Raw genomic sequence first — 19473 nt, forward strand, 5'->3', positions numbered from 1 at the left:
AGGGGAACAGAACATCTTTTACAAATATACCGTGTTTCACTGCACTTTCCCCTGGAATAGCAGACTCTTCACTTTTTGGCGGCACGTTTTTTTTAGTCCTGTTGGTATTATTTCCTCTAGAATGCATTCTTTTATTTTACCTGATAGTCAACAAGGTGAATCTTTGTGGGGGGCTCTTTTAGAAATGCCACAAGAAGGACCAGGTGCCGACTACCACTATGGTCATCAAAATGGTCATTTACTCATTCTCTAGATACTGCTATCAAAAATTGTTTGAAAGTCATTTTATTCTGTGCATTAAGGCTACAATAAATTTTAAACGCATTGAATAAACTGCAATTACTCACATAGAAACCCACGTTCTTATACCATTTTTGAGTTTTCTGGAGGATATTGAAGTTTGCCAGATATTGATCAGATCAATCAACTCCTTTCATATATTTATTATACTCTAATATACAAGTGGGCTTTGTTATCTGATGGCCAGTCTTCCTGTCTTCCTTTCCTGTAGATGCCATGGAGACGTCATGAATATGTGTCACCATGTTAACTAACCTCTTGTCTTTCCATATAAGAATCACTTCTCCCTTCCTTAAGAATGTCATTTCTCCCCTCTGTAGATTTTTAGATTTCTCCTTTAATTGGTTTGGTAGACCACGATTCTCTCTTATAGCTCCACAGGCTCTGGTTTTATTTTTCAACAATATTTCAGATGTGGACACACTGTTGTAATAATTCTCTTGGTAAATATGGTGCCATGAAGCAAGATAAGGTTGTAGGACTGATAATACTGTTTCTTGCAGTTTCTTTCCTTCACCCTTGTAAATCTCAAGGCTGCATATATATCCAGTTTCACTTTCATTAACCATCTTGACCAAAATTCCATATTTTGTAAGTTTTCTGGCATTATAGGTTTTGAATCTGTGTCGTCCTCTCAAATTTATCATTGCCTCGTCAAGTGATAGCTCTTGTTTGGGTATATAGATCAATTGAAATTTTGGTAGAAAATAATCCAAAAGAGGTTTAAATTTGAAATTCCATCTACAGGAAGTGGAGTGTCTGAGTTATTGTTAAAGTGAAGAAATGTCATTATTTGTTTGAAACTTCTTCTCATTGTTATCATTGGAAATATAGGTGTTTCAAGTAAGGAATCAGTTGACCAATATTCTTTCCCGTGTGACTTTCTTATTTGACCCATCAAACTTCTTCATGTCACTGTTGATTACATCAGTCTGTTTTAAAGCCTTATTGTATGTTTTATATGACTTTTCATTCTGTTGGTGATAAAAATTTGTTTGAGAAGTGACCAACTTGAAAAAGTAATTACCAAAAATTAATTTTGTTATTTCACTAACACTTTGGGGGTTATTACCTTCAATAGTTACACCTGACACACCTGTAAAGCCTTCTAATTTTCGTGAAATGTTGTCTTCAGTCCACTCTTCTGTAGATGCAAAGGAGCATCCTCCAGCACTGTGAGTTTCATTTTCACTTTCTTTATCAGAATCAATCACTAGGTTTTTTTTTTTCTTTTTTTTTTTTAGGTCTAATAGTCACATCATCTGAATCAGAACTATATTCTGAAGAACTACCATCTTCTGAGACAATAGTATATATGTCCCTCAGACAATCAGAGATAGTATCTGCATAAAATGCACCAAAAAATTCTTTTTCACTCAAGATTTCACAATGCATCATTTTTGAAAATTTTACATTAATAATCTTGCGTTTACAATATACACAAGTTTGGAACAAAAGCCTAACAGAGCAAAATGTGAATGATAACAACAATCATAAGTTGTATAATGAATGCTTGATCAATTTTAAGCTCTAACAACTTTGCATGGTGATGTTAATTGTATCACTGTCTAAAAACATATTGATACGTCTCTGGTCAATAATGTTCAGGTAACAAAAGACTTATTAATATGTCTCCAGTCAATAATGTGAAGAAGCTGGAGTTTTATAACAAAATCTTCAGATAGTCTGTTTTGAATATTTCAAACCAATTTTTTTCTTAAGATTATTACCAAATTATTTTACTTGCCCTTTTTTCTCTAACAATATTTTATTAAAAAGAAAAAAAAAACTCTGAGACCTCCTAGAAAGAAAAGGAAATTGCATAAAGAAAAGAAAAATAAGAGTCTAATGGAAATTTCCCCTAGTTTCTATTGTTTTTTCCCTATTAAAACTTCACAAGAATATTAGTAAAACGAGGAGGTTATACAAAATAGAAAATTAGATTGTCAAGTTGATATTTTAAAGGTAGATTGAGCACTTCAGATACAGCAATTCTAAAAAGATAAAAATAAAAATTATATAAACTTTAATTAAACATAGAAAACAATTTTTAAAACTTTAAATTTTTATGAATTAAAACACTTGGAGTTTAAAAAATATTTAAATTAATGTTACTGGTTATATCCTTGCTTATTCACACCCCTCATCTATTCAAAATTGATCTGATTTGCTCTAAGGTATCTGGTTAAACCACCTTTCACTAAAACAGATTTGAGAGATTAAGAGTGTGAAATAATAATCAATTATGATAAAAATGCAGAAATGGACAAGGTAAAACTAATTTTGTCCACAATAAAATACATTAAAAGAAACATGCAGATATTTGACAATCTGATATATTTATTCATATATACACTTTTGAAGGTATATTTTAATTTGTTAAAAATACTATGATAGTGGTTTTGGCCCCCTGCCAACACCCTCCAGGATCTCAGGAGTACTCATATGCCCCTATCAATTCCTGCCTTGTTCCCAGGAGTGGTTTTCTACTTCTGCTGACTCCCTCCCAGACCCCAGGAGTGGTCTCAAGCCCCCACTGCCTCTCTCCCAGACCCCAGGAGTGGTCATCGGCCCCCACTGCTGCCCATCTGAACTCCAGGAGTGGTTACAAGATGCCTCCTCTCCCATCGCATGCCCTGGGGGCAGGCCTGAACCACCCACTGCCACAAAAACCCCCAGGATCAGGCATCAGCCACTGCATCTGCACATCCTCTATCAAGAGGATAATGACCAGCCATGCTGAGGAAAGAGGCAACAGGCATCCATACTAAAAACAACCCTCACACCAAGTATATTAAATCCACACAAGCTACACGGGGATGACCCCAAGTATAAATAGCTCTTCAAAACCACAGTAGATAATTGTTTCTCCTAAACTCACAGAGTAAGAGAAATATAAGTAAGATGAAGGAGCAGAGGAACCACTTCCAGTTAAAAGACCAAGAGCACTCCCCTGGAAGAACAATGAAGTAGACCTCTGCAGTCTAATAGACACCAATTTCAGAAAAGAGGTAATGAAAATACTGGAGGAATTAAGAAAGACTATCAACAGAAATGCAGATTACTGTAAAAAAGAACTAGAAACTATAAAGAGGAACCAAGAAAAATTAGAAAACTCATTTGCAGAGATGCAAGCTGAGTTAAAGTAAATGAATAGCAGAATGAATAATCTCAAATAATGAATAAGTGACCTGGAAGATAGAATAATGGAAATAACTCAATCAGGACAGTAGACAGAAAGCCAAATGAAAAAACATGAAAGCAATATAAGAGACCTATGGGATAATATAAAGCATGCCAACCTACACTTAATAGGTATTCCAGAAGGGGAAGAAAAAGAAAAGGGGATTGAAAATGTATTGGAAGAAATTCTGGCTGAAAACTTCCCAAACCTAAAGAAGGAAACAGATACCCAGGTACAAGAAGCACAGAAGTTCCCAAACAAGATAAACCCAACAGACATACACCAAGACATATTATAATAAAAATGGCAAAAGTTAAAAATAAAGAAAGGATTCTAAAGACAGCAAGAGGAAAACAAAGAAGTAATTACAAAGGAAAGCCCCATAAGGCTACCAGCTAATTTCTCTACAGAAACGTTGCAAGCCAGAAGGGAGTGGCAAGATATATTCAGTCCTAAAAGGGAAAAATCTGCAACCTAGGATACTCTACCCAGCAGGAGTATCATTTGGAATAGAAGGAGAGACAAAGAATTTCTCAGACAAGCAAAAACTAAAAGAATACTAAAACAAGTACTAAACCTATCTTAAAAGAAATAGTGAAAGATCTTCTTTAAATAGAAAAGAAGTAAGAATCTATAGGAAAGACAAAATCACAAGTGGAAAATAAATCACTTAAATATGCCAGTACACAGATTAAAAAAAAAAAAAATTCTGTTAAAGTGATGATAACCGCAATGAATAGCAAAAGGATGAACATAAAGATGTAAAAGAGGACATAAAAATAATAAAATGTGGGGGAGGAGAGTAATGTATATATATTTTTTCTAGAATGTGTTTGAGCCTGTATGACTACCAGTCAAAGGCAAGTAGATATAGGAAGGTGTTAACATACTTGAAAAACAGGGTAACCACAAATCAAGAACATACAATAGATATACAAAAACCAAAAAGAAGAGAACATAAGTATAATACAAAAGAAAATCATCAAGTCACAAAAGGAAAAACAAAAAGAAAAAGAAAGGGACAAAGAAATATAAAATCAACAAGAAAACAAGGTTTAAAATGGCAATAAATACATATCTATCAATAATTACCTTAAATGTCAGTGGACAAAATGCTTCAATCAAAATATACAGAGTAGCAGATTGGATTGAAAAAAACAAGAGCCTGTGATTTGCTGCCTGCAAGAGACCAACTTTAGGGCAAAGGACACACATTGATTGAAAGTGAGGGGATAGAAAATGATATTTCATGCAAACAGAAATGACAAGAATGCAATACTCATATCAGACAAAATAGACCTTAAAAACAAAGGTCATAAAGAAAGATAAAGAAGGACACTATATAATGATAAAAGGATCAATACAGGAGAGGATTTTACACTCGTCAACATATATGCTCCTAAATAGGAGTACCCAAATACATAAAACAAATACTAACAGACATAAAGGGAGAAATTGACAGGAATATAATAATAGTAGGAGACATTAACACCCAACTCACATCAATGAACAGATCTTCCAGACAGAGAATCAATAAGGCAACAGAGATACTAAATGATACAATAGAACATTTAGACTGAATTGATATTTTCAGGATATTACATCCAAAAAAAATAGAATACACATTTTTTTTCAAGTGCACATGGAACATTCCCTAGGATTGACCACATGCTAGGGCACAAAACAAGCCTCAACAAATTTAAGAGTATAGAAATTATCTCAAGCATCTCTTCTGACCACTACAGCATGAAACTAGAAATTAACAACAGAAAAAGAAATGAGGGGAAAAAAAGCAAAACAATTACATGGAGACTAAACAACATGCTACTAAAAAACCAATGGGTCAATGATGAAATCAAAGAGGAAATTAAAAAATAGATTGAGACAAATGACAATGAAAACACAACCATACAAAATCTATGAGATGCAGCAAAAGCAGTGATTTGAGGAAAGTTCATAGCAATATAGGCCTTCCTCAAAAAAAACAAGAAAAATCTCAAATAAACAACCTAATCTACCACTTAAAAGAATTAGTAAAAGAAGAATAAACAAAACCTAAAGTCAGCAGAAGGAAGGAAATAATAAAGATCAGGGAGGAAATAAATAAGAGATTAAAACATTAATAGAAAAAGTAAATAAAACCAAGAGCTGGTTTTTTGAAAGGATAAACAAGATTGACAAACCTCTGGCCAGGATCACCAAGAATAAAAGAGGGAGAACACAAATAAATAAAATAAGAAATGAAAAAGGGGACCTAATAACAGATACCACAGAAGTACAAAAAAACCCATAAGGAAACTATGAACAATTATACGACAACAAACTCGACAACCTAGAAGAAATGGACACGTTTCTAGAAGCATACAGCCCACTAAAATTGGATCAAGAAGAAATAGATAATTTGAACAGACCATTCACTAGAACTGAAATAGAATCTGTAATTTAAAAACTCCCTACAGGGGCTTCCCTGGTGGCGCAGTGGTTAAGAGTCCGCCTGCCAATGCGGTGGACATGGGTTCGAGCCCTGGTCCCGGAGGATCCCACATGCCACGGAGCGGCTGGGCCCGTGAGCCACAATTGCTGAGCCTGCGCGTCTGGAGCCTGTGCTCCGCAACAAGAGAGGCCGCGATAGTGAGAGGCCCACGCACTGCGATGAAGAGTGGCCCCCGCTTGCCACACCTGGAGAAAGCCCTTGCGCAGAGACAAAGACCCAACACAGCCATAAATAAATAAATTAAAGAAATTAAAAAAAAAAAAAAAAACTCCCTACAAAAAAAAGTCCAGGTCCAGATGGTTCACAGGTAAATTCTCCCAAACATACAAAGAAGAACTTATACCAATCCTTCTCAAACTGCCAAAAGGTTGAAGAGGAAGGAACATTCTCAAGCACATTTTATGAAATCACCATCACCCTGATACCAAAATCAGACAAAGACACCAACAAAAAAGGAAATTGCAGGCCAATATCTTTGATGAATATAGATGCACAAAATCTCAACAAAATATTAGCAAACTGAATCCAACAACACATAAAAAAGATCATACACCATGACCAAGTGGGATTCATCCCAAGTTCACAAGGATGGTCAACATATGCAAATCAATCAATGTGATACACCACATAAACAAAAGACAAAAAAACACATGATCATCTCAATAGATGTAGAAAAAGCACTTGACAAAATTCAACATTCATTCATGATAAAAACTCTTACCAAAGTGGGTATAGAGGGAACATATGTCAAAATAGTAAAAGTTATTTATGACAAACCCATAGTCAATATGATACTCATTGGTGAAAAGTTGAAAGCCTTCCCACTAAAATTTGGAACAAGACAAGAATACCCACTCTTGCCAGTTCTCCTCAACATAGTATTGGAAGTCCTAGCCACAGCAATCAGAGAAGAAAAATAAATAAATTGTATCCAAATTGGAAGGGAAGAGGTAAAATTGTCATTATATGCAGATAATATGATACTATATATAGAAAACTAAAGAGTCCACACAAAAACTACTAGAAAGGATAAATGAACTCAACAAGGTGACAGGATACAAGATTAACATATAAAAATTGGTTGCATTTCTTTGACCAACAATAAAAGAGCAGAAAGGGAATTTAAAAAAGAAACAGTACATTTTAAAATCACAACACCAAAAATAAAATACTAAAGAATAAACCTCACCAAGGAGGTGAAAGACTTATATGCTGAGTACTCTAAAACATTAATAATGGAAATTCAATATGATTCAAAGAAATGGAAAAATATCCCATGCTCTTGGATTGGAAGAATTAATATTGTTAAAATGGCCATACTATCCAAAGCAATCTACAGATTTAATGAGATCCCTATCAAATTACCCATGAACTTTTTCACAGAACTAGAACAAATAATCCTAAAATTCATACGGACTCATACAAGACCTAGAATTACCAAAGTAATCCTGAAGAGAAAAGAACAAAGCAGGAGGCATAACCATGCAAAACTTCAGACAATACTACAAAGCTGCAGTAATGAAAACAGCATGGTATTGGCACAAAAACAGACATATGGATCAATGGAATACAATAGAGAGCCCAGAAATAAACCCACACACTTACAGTCAATTAATCTTCAACAAAGGAGGGAAGAATATGCAATGGGAAAAAGACAGTCTCTTCAGCAAGTGGTGTTGGAAAAGTTGGACAGCCACATGTAAATCAATGAAGTTAGAACATACCCTCTCACCATACACAAAAAGAAACTCAAAATGGCTTAAAGTCTTAAAAATAAGACATGACACCCTAAAACTCCTAGAAGACAACATTGGCAAAACATTCTCTGACATAAATCATACCAATGTTTTCTTAGGTCAGTCTCCCAAGGCAATAAAAATATAAACAAAAGTAAACAAATGGGACCTAATCAAATGTACAAGCTCTTGAACAGAAAAGGAAACCATAAACAAAACAAAAAGACAACATACAAAATGGGAGAAAATATTTACAAACGACACATCCAACAGGGGCTTAATTTCTAAAATATACAAACAGCTCATACAACTTGACAACAAAAAAACAAACAACCCAATTGAAAAATGGGTAGAAGACTTAAAGACACATTTCTCCAAAGGAGAAATACAGATGGTCAATAGGCACATGAAAAGATGTTTAACACATCTAATTATTAGTGAAATGCAAATCAAAACTACAATGAAGTACCACCTCACATAGGTCAGAATGGCCATCATTAAAATGTCTACAAATAACAAATGCTGAAGAGGGTGTAAAGAAAAGTGAACCCTCCTACACTGTTGGTAGGAATGTAAGTTGGTACAGCCACTGTGGAAAACACTATAGAGGTTCCTCAGAAAACTAAGAATAGAATTACCATATGATCCAGCAATCCCACTCCTGAACATATATCCAGAAAAACTACAATTCAAAAAGATATATGCACCCCTATATTCATAGCGGCACTATTCACAATAGCCAAGACATGGAAACAGCTTAAATGTCCATTGACAGTTGAATGGATAAAGAAGATGTGGTACATATATACCATGGAATACTACAAAGCCATAAAAAAGAATGAAATAATGTCATTTGTAACAACATGGATGCAATTAGAGATTATCATACTAAGTGAAGTAAGTCAGAAAGAAAGACAAATACCATATGATATCACTTATATGTGGAATCTAAAATATGACACAAATGAACCTATCTATGAAACAGAATCTGGGACATATAGAATAGACTGCTGGTTGCCAAGGGGGGTGGTGGGAGTGGGTTGGATTGGGAGTTTGGGATTAGCAGATGAAAACTGGTATATATAGAATGGATAAACAACAAGGTCTTACTGTATAGCACAGGGGAAAATATTCAATATTCTTTGATAAACCATAATGGAAAAGAATATGAAAAAAATGTATATACATATGTACAACTGAGTCACTGTGCTGTACAGCAATAATGAACACAACACTGTAATTCAACTATACTTCAATAAAAAATATATTAAAAAAATACTAAATGCTAGTTTGAAATTCTCCTAAATGAAGAGAGAATAGTTTGTGTAGGAAGTAGATTGTTGTCAATAGCTATTTAAAACAATTATACATAGAAACTATATGATTTTATTTTAAAATTTATTATTTTTTAAAAGTTAGGATTAACATGTAGTAATAACTACTATAATAATGCCAAACACTGATCAGAACTGTCAAAAATATGTTTTATAAAAAAAGTCAATGAACTCTTCATGTGTATATTATTTAATTATAGGTGTACCTGAACTTCCCTCAAGATTGTACTAACTCAAATTATAAATTAATACATTTTTAAATAATAAAGTGCTTTTGGATGATTATTTTTAGAATATTATTTTCATAATTAGAAGGATAAATAAAATGTTCACTATTTAAACAGTTGGTACTGAGGAAAATAGAGAATATAAGAGCACAAGGAATACTCCCTTCAAACTCTAAAATAGTATTGAGGAAAAATCCTTAAATTATAATTATTAAACACTTAACTTTTGAACAATTTAAACCTTTCTTCTATGCCTGAGGGGATATATTCATCTTTCTTTTAAAAATCTCCAAAATAAGGAAAGACCTAGCTTTAAATAATAAAAAATAAATTACTGAAAGTCATACATTTGTAGATGTTTCATCCTGGCAGGCGTAGAATATGTTTCATTTACACAAGTAAAATACTGGGTAACTTTTTAAGAGAGATGACATAAACAAGATAAAACCTGTTTTCCTATCATCAAGAGTTTATACTTAGTTAATATCCCAGAGTTTTTTATTAAAATTATGTGAAAAAATAAATATTTCTGAAGAGAAGTCTGATGTAAGAGATCCACAAGTGTCCACTCTTAACTAAAAATTATAATAGAGGATGGATACATATAATTATATATTATTATGTATATCATATATATAATTAAATATCATTTATCTAAAATTAAAAGGCAGATTATCAAATATATAGATAAATAGTAAATATAAAGATGTGAGCACAGGAATGTGTAAGGATACCAACAAGAGTGTGGTTGGGGTAAATATGGAAATCAGAGGATATTTATGTGTGACTGATTTTTATGTTTCCCTAGCATTGCCAGTGTTGAAATTTATGCAAAGGAATGGAAAAAAAAAACCAACAACAATGTAATAGTTCAATATAATACTACATTATAGATAGTAATAGTCTTATTGTATTAATGAAAAAAATATGGCCAAAGGAAATAATTTACTCAAATTTATATTGTAAGTACTGAAAACAAGATCTTAGGATGACATATACCAATATATATATATATATATTTGTTCTCCTGCCTTATATCTTAGAAGGAAATAATATGGAATGTATATAAATATGCATGTCCCTGTGAAAATTTACTGTGTGTCATCAATAAAGAATAAATAAAATGATAATGAAAATGAGTAAAGATTCATTAACAGAAAGGGCATCAATGTATAACACCATCTTCGACTGAAAAAAATGAAAATAATTAGTAGTAATCATCATCATCACATCACCATTATTGGAAAACCTCATTTTAATGAAAACAAGTAACATGTAATCATCTAATTCAAGTACAGATATAAGGGATTGCAAAGTCAAATAAGAATGAGAAAAAGCTATACGTTCAAATAATAGAGGCAAGAAGATAAGAAGGAAAATCAGGCATGACTTGAGAATGTCAAAAAAGTAAGTACTATATATATTACCATGTTCTAATTCCAACTTGCTGAGGAGTTTTCTGCTTATATAATTTTGGAATGCATACAATATGACAGTAATGAAAGCACAGAAATTTATAATACTGCTATAAAACAAATCACAATAAAATTGAGTAGCTTGAGAGTACAATAATTTATTTTTGTTCATACGTCCACTGGTCCACTTAGGCTTGGCTAGATTTAGCTCTAAATACATGTTAAGTTCATGATTGTGACACTAATCTCTCATTATCTTTTAACCAGTGGATGTTCTTCTGACAATAATGGTAGATGCATAAGAAGGACAAACTTCATGTGATGCCTCTTAAGGTCTAGCATCAGAACATATCGGATATACTGTTACTGCCACCAGCATTCTATTGGCCGAATAAATTACATAACTAAGCCAAATATCAATTAGGCTGGGGGAATATAGTTCATCTCTAGTGGAATAAACTGGAATATGGCATGACAAAGGGTGTAAATACAAAAAGCAGTGAAGAACTGGGAATGATATTGCAATCTGTCATGAAGATGATTTCTGGTGAATAAGATTTAATTGTAATAATTGTGTTACATCATCCATATATGTTCCTGCTTTATTTATGAAGGACAATATAATTTTCAAATTGCAAAGAGTAGAAACATTATCTTTAGGACAAAATCAAAGTCTAAAATAGAGGTGGATGTGAAAAGAAAATAACTTACATTTATTTCAATATATAGTTTCAGACAAATTACACACCATGGTAAGTAAGAATAAATAAAGATTGAGGTTTTAAGTTTAAGCTACCCTATTATTACAAACCCTAAACCTCAATGCTTCTCCCAGAATCATCATCTTTTGCTTCTACTCATGTTTCATTGTTCAGCATTTATCACATGGTTTCAATTTAAATGCAATGGATAAAATAGAGAAGCAAATAGTAGAGACACAAATACTTATTTACTTAATTACCTAACCACAGAGATGTTCTAGAAAATGGTCTTCCTAATATTGATGTTTAAATATTTATTGAATGCATGAATGAGAAAATAAATAAAATATCACAACCAAAATTGACTAAAGATTAATGAAAAATTACCTTTGGGGTTATGTTGGAAATAGTGAGAAAAGCACATGTTTTCTTAATTATCAGTAGAAGAAAAAAAGTCACAAACTCTTAGGAACAGTATAACAATCACTTGAATTTATTACCAGCATCATCTTTGGCTCAATATTTAAAATATAAGTTATGCATATTATAAAAGAAAGTGATCTTTGGTAACAAATTGAATACAATACAATAATAACTTCCAAGTTAACTGTCTTTGAATAAATAAATAAGAAATCCACAAACAGCATGCTTAATAATTTGATAAATCAAAGGGGTATTAAAAAACATTAAGTTGGGGCTTTTTACAAAGTATCTTAATTTGTATTTGAGGACACTCTTAAAAATGCCTTTAGAAAGTATCCTGAAATATATTTAAACACACGTGTGTGTGTGAATAAATCTGGTAGATATTTTCTAGTAATATACTCTAATGCTCTGCTTGTATAGCAAATTGAAACCAGCAATGTATTAAAAAGATAATCCATCATGACTAATTAATTGTGGTTAATGCAATAATGCAAGATTACCTTAATAGTTGAGAATAAATTAATTAAATTCCTGATATTATTAGAATAACAGAGAAAATCTGCATGATCATAGTAATTAATTAAAATAAAATATTTGGCAAAATTCACTCAGTCATGAAAATGCTCAGCAAGCTAGAAATAGAGGGGGATTTTTAAATCCAATAAAGTAGATCAATAAAAAACTCACAATTCATATCAAGTTTAGTTATGAACAAAGTGAAAGACAATATTTTCTCCCTAAAAATGGATAAAGGGAAATTATGCCCCCTCTCAGCATTCCTATACAACATAATGCTAGAAGTCTTAGCTGGCAAATTAAACAAGGGGGAAAAAATGAAACAAGTCACACAACTAACTTGGAAAGGAAGAAGCAAAACTGTCTTTATTCACTGATGTTATGATTGCAAACATGGAGAAAACACTATAGAATCTACAGAAAGTCTACTAGAAAAAGAAGTAAATTTAATAAAGTCATATGATAGAAGAGCACTATAAAAATCACATTGTTTCTATATAATAATATGAATATTTGGAACATGATATATAAAATAATATTAACATAGTATTAAAATATAATTAAAGATAATTTAAACAAAGACATGCAAGACCTCTGCACTAAAAACTGCAAAACATTGCTGAGAGATGTTAATGAAGACCTAATATGTGTACCATGTTTATGGACTGACAACTCAACACTGTTAAGATGTTTATTTTCTTCAAAAGGATCTACAGATTCAGAGAAATACCGAACAAAATCTAATCAGGTCATTTCTGAGGAAATTATAAAGTTGATTATATAATTTGTAGCAAAAGGGAAAAGGCATAGAATAGCAAAACAATTTGAAAAGGAGAACATTTTCAGAGAATTTACACCACCTTATCGTGAGACTTATAAGCTATTGTAATCAAGCAATCTAGTATTTCTGTATGGAAGGATAGATTTGTAGAAGACAGAATTAGATCCCAAAATGTATGGATATATGTCCAGTTGACTTTCTACAGATGTATCATGATATTTTAATAAAGAGAAAAATAGTGTTTCTAACAACTTATGCTAAGAAAATAAAAGGATTTTCTAATGGGAAAAGAGGATTCTCAAACTTTACATCACACCATATAAAAATATTAACTCATAATGAATTCTAGATCTAACTGTAGATCTAAAACTGTAAAATGTTGAATAAAAGTAGGAAAACATTTTCACAACCTTGGTGTTGTCAAAGATATCCTGTACATGAAACTACAAGAACTAACCGTCAAAGAAAAAATGAAAACTGATAAGTTAGACTTCAAAATTCAAAACTTCCATTCACTTGAAATTTCATCATTAAGAAATAAAGAGAAAGCAATCGACTCAAAAACTAGTCATTGTACCTATATCTACACTGAACTTATATCCAGAATTGATAAAATGATAAGGAATTCTTACTATCAATAGAAAATGTCAAACTATCCCTCACCAAACACACAGACACAGACATACACACACACACACACACACAATTGGTAAATGATTTGAACTGACATTTCACAAAAGATGATGGTCATTTGAGACATGAAAAGATGGAGTTTTGAAGATTTCCCCTCTTTTTGAACCAGAATATATATGACTATTATTCTGTATCTGCCCCACATTATATGTGGCATATATTGAGGGTATATATTTGTTTCTTTAGCTTCACAGGTCCAAAGATGAAGAGCATTTGTGGCCCAGGAGCTGTACTTAATGGTTTATACCCAGGAGCCTCAATCATACCTTATATAGATGTAGATAATTTTGATATTATGGGCTTAAACTGATAAGATAATAAGATTTAGCTAAGATGATATGATATTGGACTTGAGCTGGCACTCTAATAGGATGAAACTTGGGATAAAGTATTTTGCATTTGAGAGGGAAATAAATCATTGGAAGCCAGAGGATGGATGATGGGAGGCAGAATTCTAAGGTGGACCTCAGAATTGCTATCCCTAATGTACTGTTATTATATGCCTTATATAACTCTCTTCCCTTGAATGTGGGCAGGACTATTGAATATGATGGAACGTCGTTCCTGAGATTGTTTCATTACATAATTTTCAGATTTAATTAATGAATCATTAGTAATTAAATTTACTAATTAACTAATTTGTAATTAGTGATTAATTACTAACTAGCTAATTTGTGATTACTTTTGAACTAATAGCAATTAAAGGTACTAAGTAAGTTCATCAAAAGAGAGATTATCTTGTTGGATCTGATTTAAGATGATAAGCACTTCAATGGGATTGGCCCTTTCTGAGGTTAAAAAGATAAGATGTGAGAGACCTACTCTATTGACAGATTTGTAGATTGAAGCAGGCAATATAGCAGGGATTTGAGAACAACCTCTAGGAATTGACAGCAAATTCTGGCCAACAGCCAGCAATAAAACAGGGATCTTAGTCTTACAACCACAAGGAATTGAAACTTTGTCAATAATATGCTTGGTTTTGGAGAAGAACCCCAAGTTCTAGATGGGAATGTAGCTGGTTGACATTTATTTTAGCCTTATGAGATGCTGAGCAGAGAATGCAGTTGAGTTATACCTGGACTGCTAAAGTGTAGAACTGTGAGATAATAAATTTGTGTTGTGTTAAGCCAGTAAATTTGTGGTAATGTTACACAGCAATAAAAAGCTAATAGCTTTATATGATTAAGTCTCATATAAAGCATGATTATAGTGCATAATGGGTGTTCACTTTTGTGTGCTCTGTATCATTTTCCTTCAGAAAATGAAGCATATCTGTACACTTGCCCAATGAGCAGATCACCTGTAGCCAGTGATATGCTAAAACTGTTGTGTGAAACCATCATATTTTTACGTGAAGAATTTGAAATTTGACTTTTAGGATCCTGGACTTATTAGCAGTGGATACATAATCAAAAGACATATCAAGAAAATATACTTATAGGATCATTATTATTATTGAGAGTTGCCATACTATAAGGAAACTGGAAAATATGTTTGACCATGTGCAATAAAACTAAAGTTTAAGAAGTCAGTCCACTGAGAGAAGAATGAAAGAAAAAGATATTCAGAGGAACAGAAACTATGACCACTTGGATCCAGAGAGAGGGACAGAGAGAATTTTCAAAGCCTTAATGGTCTCCCTGCTTCACTTCCTATAAAGTTTTGTTGTTATATAGGGGGTCTTTTAAATATTATTTCTCAGTAATACAACTTAACTAGCTTTTAGTAACTTACCTCATTATACTAGGAATAGTGCAACTGATAATAGACTCTCAGAGAAAACATGGAAATGTATTATGTGTTTTGTCTAGAGGGTGGTCAACCCCCTCCGCTCTGGAATATTAGTGACAAAATTAATAGCATTATAGAGTAAGATCTGTGGAATTCCTCCAAAACAATACAAAGTTTGGAGGATTTTAATAAACTTATGGAAAGATAGAAGAGTTGTTTGCCTATTTCTAATAAACTTAAGTATATCAAGAAAGGAGTAAACTTGATTCCAAGATATACTGCTGGAAATATAAAAGAAATGCAGCAGCAAAAAGTGACCCTGTTTCAAAAAGGCCATTTTGCCCAAAGCAGGCAGTCTGAGATTAGAGAAACTAAAAACCTAAATTGGCATAATTCAGTATAAAACCAGTTCCCACTACATTTTTTTCCTAATTGTCAAAATTACCCTCTGGTTGGTAGACTGGGATTGGGACAATTCAGAGAGAATTCTCAGGGTAGCAACAGTCCCTAAACCTCTTAAAACCTCCATGTCATTGCTCATCTCCATCACAGTCCTCCTATTTCTCTCTGCTTCCCATTTATTTTTTTTTTGAATTTTATTTTATTTTAATTTTTATACAGCAGGTTCTTATTAGTTATCTATTTTATACAATCCCAATCTCCCAATTCATCCCACCACCACACCCCCCCACCACACCCCCCCACCACCCACCACTTTCTCCTCTTGGTGTCCATACGTGTGTTCTCTACATTTGTGCCTCTATTTCTGCAAACCAGTTCATCTGTACCATTCTTCTAGATTCCACATATATGCATTAATATACAATATTTGTTTTTCTCTTTCTGACTTTTCACTCTGTATGACAGTCTCTAGATCCATCCACGTCTCTATAAATGACCCAATTTCATTCCTTTTATGGCTTAGTAATATTCCATTGTGTATATATACTAAATCTTCTTTACCCATTCATCTGTTGATGGGCATTTAGGTTGATTCCATGGCCTGGCTATAATCAATAGTGTGGCAATGAACATTGGGGTGCATGTGTCCTTTTGAATTATGGTTTTCTCTGTGTATATGTCCAGTAGTGGGATTGCTGGGTCATATGGTAATTCTATTTTTAGATTTTTAAGGAACCTCCATACTGTTCTCCATGGTGGCTGTATCAATTTACATCCCCACCAACAGTGCAAGAGGGTTCCCTTTTCTCCACACCTTCTCCAGCATTTTTTGTTTGTAGATTTTCTGCTGATGCCCATTCTAAGCAGTGTGAGGTGACAACTCATTGTAGTTTTGATTTGCATTTCTCTAATAATTAATGATGTTGAGCAGCTTTTCATGTGCCTCTTGGCCATCTGTATGTCTTCTTTGGAAAAATGTCTATTTAGGTCTTCTGCCCATTTTTGGATTGGGTTGTTTCTTTTTTTAATATTGAGCTGCATGAGCTGTTTATATATTTTGGAGATTAAGCCTTTGTCCATTGATTCATTTGCAAACATTTTCTCCCATTCTGAGGGTTGTGTTTTTGTCTTATTTATAGTTTCCTTTGCTGTGCAAAAGCTTTGAAGTTTCATTAGGTCCCATTTGTTTATTTTGTTTTTATTTTCATTACTCTAGGAAGTGGGTCAAAAAAGATCTTGCTGTGATTTATGTCAAAGAGTGCTCTTCGTATGTTTTCCTCTAACAGTTTTATAGTGTCTGGTCTTACATTTATGTCTTTAATCCATGTGGAGTTTATTTTTGTGTACAGTGTTAGGTAGGATTCTAATTTCATTCTTTTACATGTAGCTGTCCAGTTTTCCCTGCACCACTTATTGAAGAGGCTGTCTTTTCTCCATTGTATATCCTTGTCTCCTTTGCCATAGATTAGTTGACCATAAGTGCATGGGTTTATCTCTGGGCTTTCTATCCTGTTCCATTGATCTATATTTCTGTTTTTGTGCCAATATCATACTCTCTTGATTACTGTAGCTTTGTGGCATAGTCTGGAGCCAGGGAGTCTGATTCCTCTAGCTCCGTTTTTATTCCCTCAAGATTGCTTTAGCTATTTGGGGTCTTTTGTGTCTCCATATAAATTAAAAAAAATTTTTGTTCTAGTTCTGTAAAAAATGCCACAGGTAATTTGATAGGGATTGCATTGAATCTGTAGATTGTTTTGGGTAGTATAGTCATTTTCACAATATTGATTCTTCCAATCCAAGAACATGGTATATCTCTCCATCTGTTGTGTCATCTTTGATTTCTTTCATTAGTATCTTACAGTTTTCTGAGTACAGGTCTTTTACCTCCTTAGGTACGTTTATTCCTAGGTATTCTATTCTTTTTCTTGCAATGGTGAATGGGATTGTTTCCCTAATTTCTTTTTCTGATCTTTCATTCTTAGTGTATAGGAAAGCAAGAGATTTCTGTGCATTAATTTTGTATCCTGCAACTTTACCAAATTCATTGATTAGCTCTAGTAGTTTTCTGGTGGCATCTTTAGGACTTTCTATGTATAGCATCATGTCATCTTCAGACAGTTATGGTTTTACTTCTTTTCCAATTTGTGTTACTTTTATTTCTTTTTCTTCTCTGATTGCTGTGTCTAGGTCTTCCAAAATTATGTTGAATATTAGTGGTGAGAGTAGACATCCTTTTCTTGTTCCTGATCTTAGAGGAAATGCTTTCAGTTTTTCACCATTGAGAATGATATTTGCTGTGGTTTTGTCATATATGGCCTTTATTATGTTGAGGTAGGTTCCCTCTGTGCCCACTTTTTAGAGAATTTTTATCATAAATGGGTGTTGAATTTTGTCAAAAGCTTTTTCTGTATCTATTGAGATGGTCATATGGTTTTTATTCTTCAGTTTGTTAGTATGGTGTATCACACTGATTGATTTGCGTATATTGAAGAATCCTTGCATCCCTGGGATAAATGCCACTTGATCATGGTGTATGATCCTTTTAATGTGTTGTTGGATTCTGTTTGCTAGTATTTTGTTGAGGACTTTTGCATCTATATTCATCAGTGATATTGGTCTGTAACTTTATTTTTTTGTAGTATCTTTGTCTGGTTTTTGTATCAGGGTGATGGTGGTCTCATAGAATGAGATTGAGAGTGTTCCTTTCTCTGAAATGTTTTGGAAGATTTGAGAAAGATGGGTGTTATCTCCTCACTAAATGTTTGATAGAATTCATGTTTGAAGCCATCTGGCCGTGGACTTCTGTTTGTTGTAAGATTTGTAATTACAGTTTCAATTGCATTACTTGTGATTGGTCTGTTCATATTTTCTGTTTCTTCCTGGTTCAGTTTGGAAGGTTATACTTTTCTAAGAATTTGTCCATTTCTTCCAGGTTGTACATTGTATTGGCATAGAGTTGCTTGTAGTAGTCTCTTATGATGCTGTGTATTTCTGTGGTGTCCGTTGTAACTTTTCCTTTTTAATTTCTAATTTTATTGATTTGGGTCCTCTCCCTCTTTTTCTCAATGAGTCTGGCTAAAGGTTTATCAATTTTCTTTATCTTCTCAAAGAACCAGCTTTTATTTTTATTGATCTATGCTATTGTTTTCTTTGTTTCTATTTCATTTATTTCTGCTCTGAAATTTATGATTTCTTTCCCTGTACTAACTTTGGGTTTCATTTGTTCTTCTTTCCCTAGTTCCTTTATGTGCACTGTTAGATTGTTTAGGATTTTTCTTGTTTCTTAAGGTAGGATTGTATTGTTATAAACTTCCCTCTTAGAACTGTTTTTGCTGTGTTCCATAGGTTTTGGATCATTGTGTTTTCATTGTAATTTTTCTCTAGGTATTTTTTGATCTCCTCTTTGATTTCTTCAGTGATCTCTTGGTTATTTAGTAATGTTTTGTTTAGCCTACATGTTTTTGTGTTTTTTACGTTTTTTTCCCTGTAATTGATTTCTAATCTCATAGCATTGTGGTCAGAAAAGATGC

The 19473-nt window shown here is 33.0% G+C and overlaps 2 long non-coding RNA genes across 2 annotated transcripts in view; one reads left to right on the forward strand and one right to left on the reverse strand.

Annotated features, from left to right (window-relative positions):
• The window catches only part of LOC309647945, a 1188245-nt gene that overhangs the window by 259327 nt on the left and 909445 nt on the right, over window positions 1-19473 (reverse strand). The gene's annotated exons all lie outside the window — the stretch shown is intronic.
• LOC309647951 lies at window positions 1367-8615 on the forward strand. The gene is made up of 2 exons (XR_014256409.1): window positions 1367-5962; window positions 6275-8615. It is a non-coding gene; the product is annotated as an uncharacterized lncRNA (long non-coding RNA).

This window comes from Balaenoptera physalus (assembly GCF_965194825.1).
Source record: "Balaenoptera physalus genome assembly, chromosome: 18".
NCBI lineage: Eukaryota > Metazoa > Chordata > Mammalia > Artiodactyla > Balaenopteridae > Balaenoptera > Balaenoptera physalus.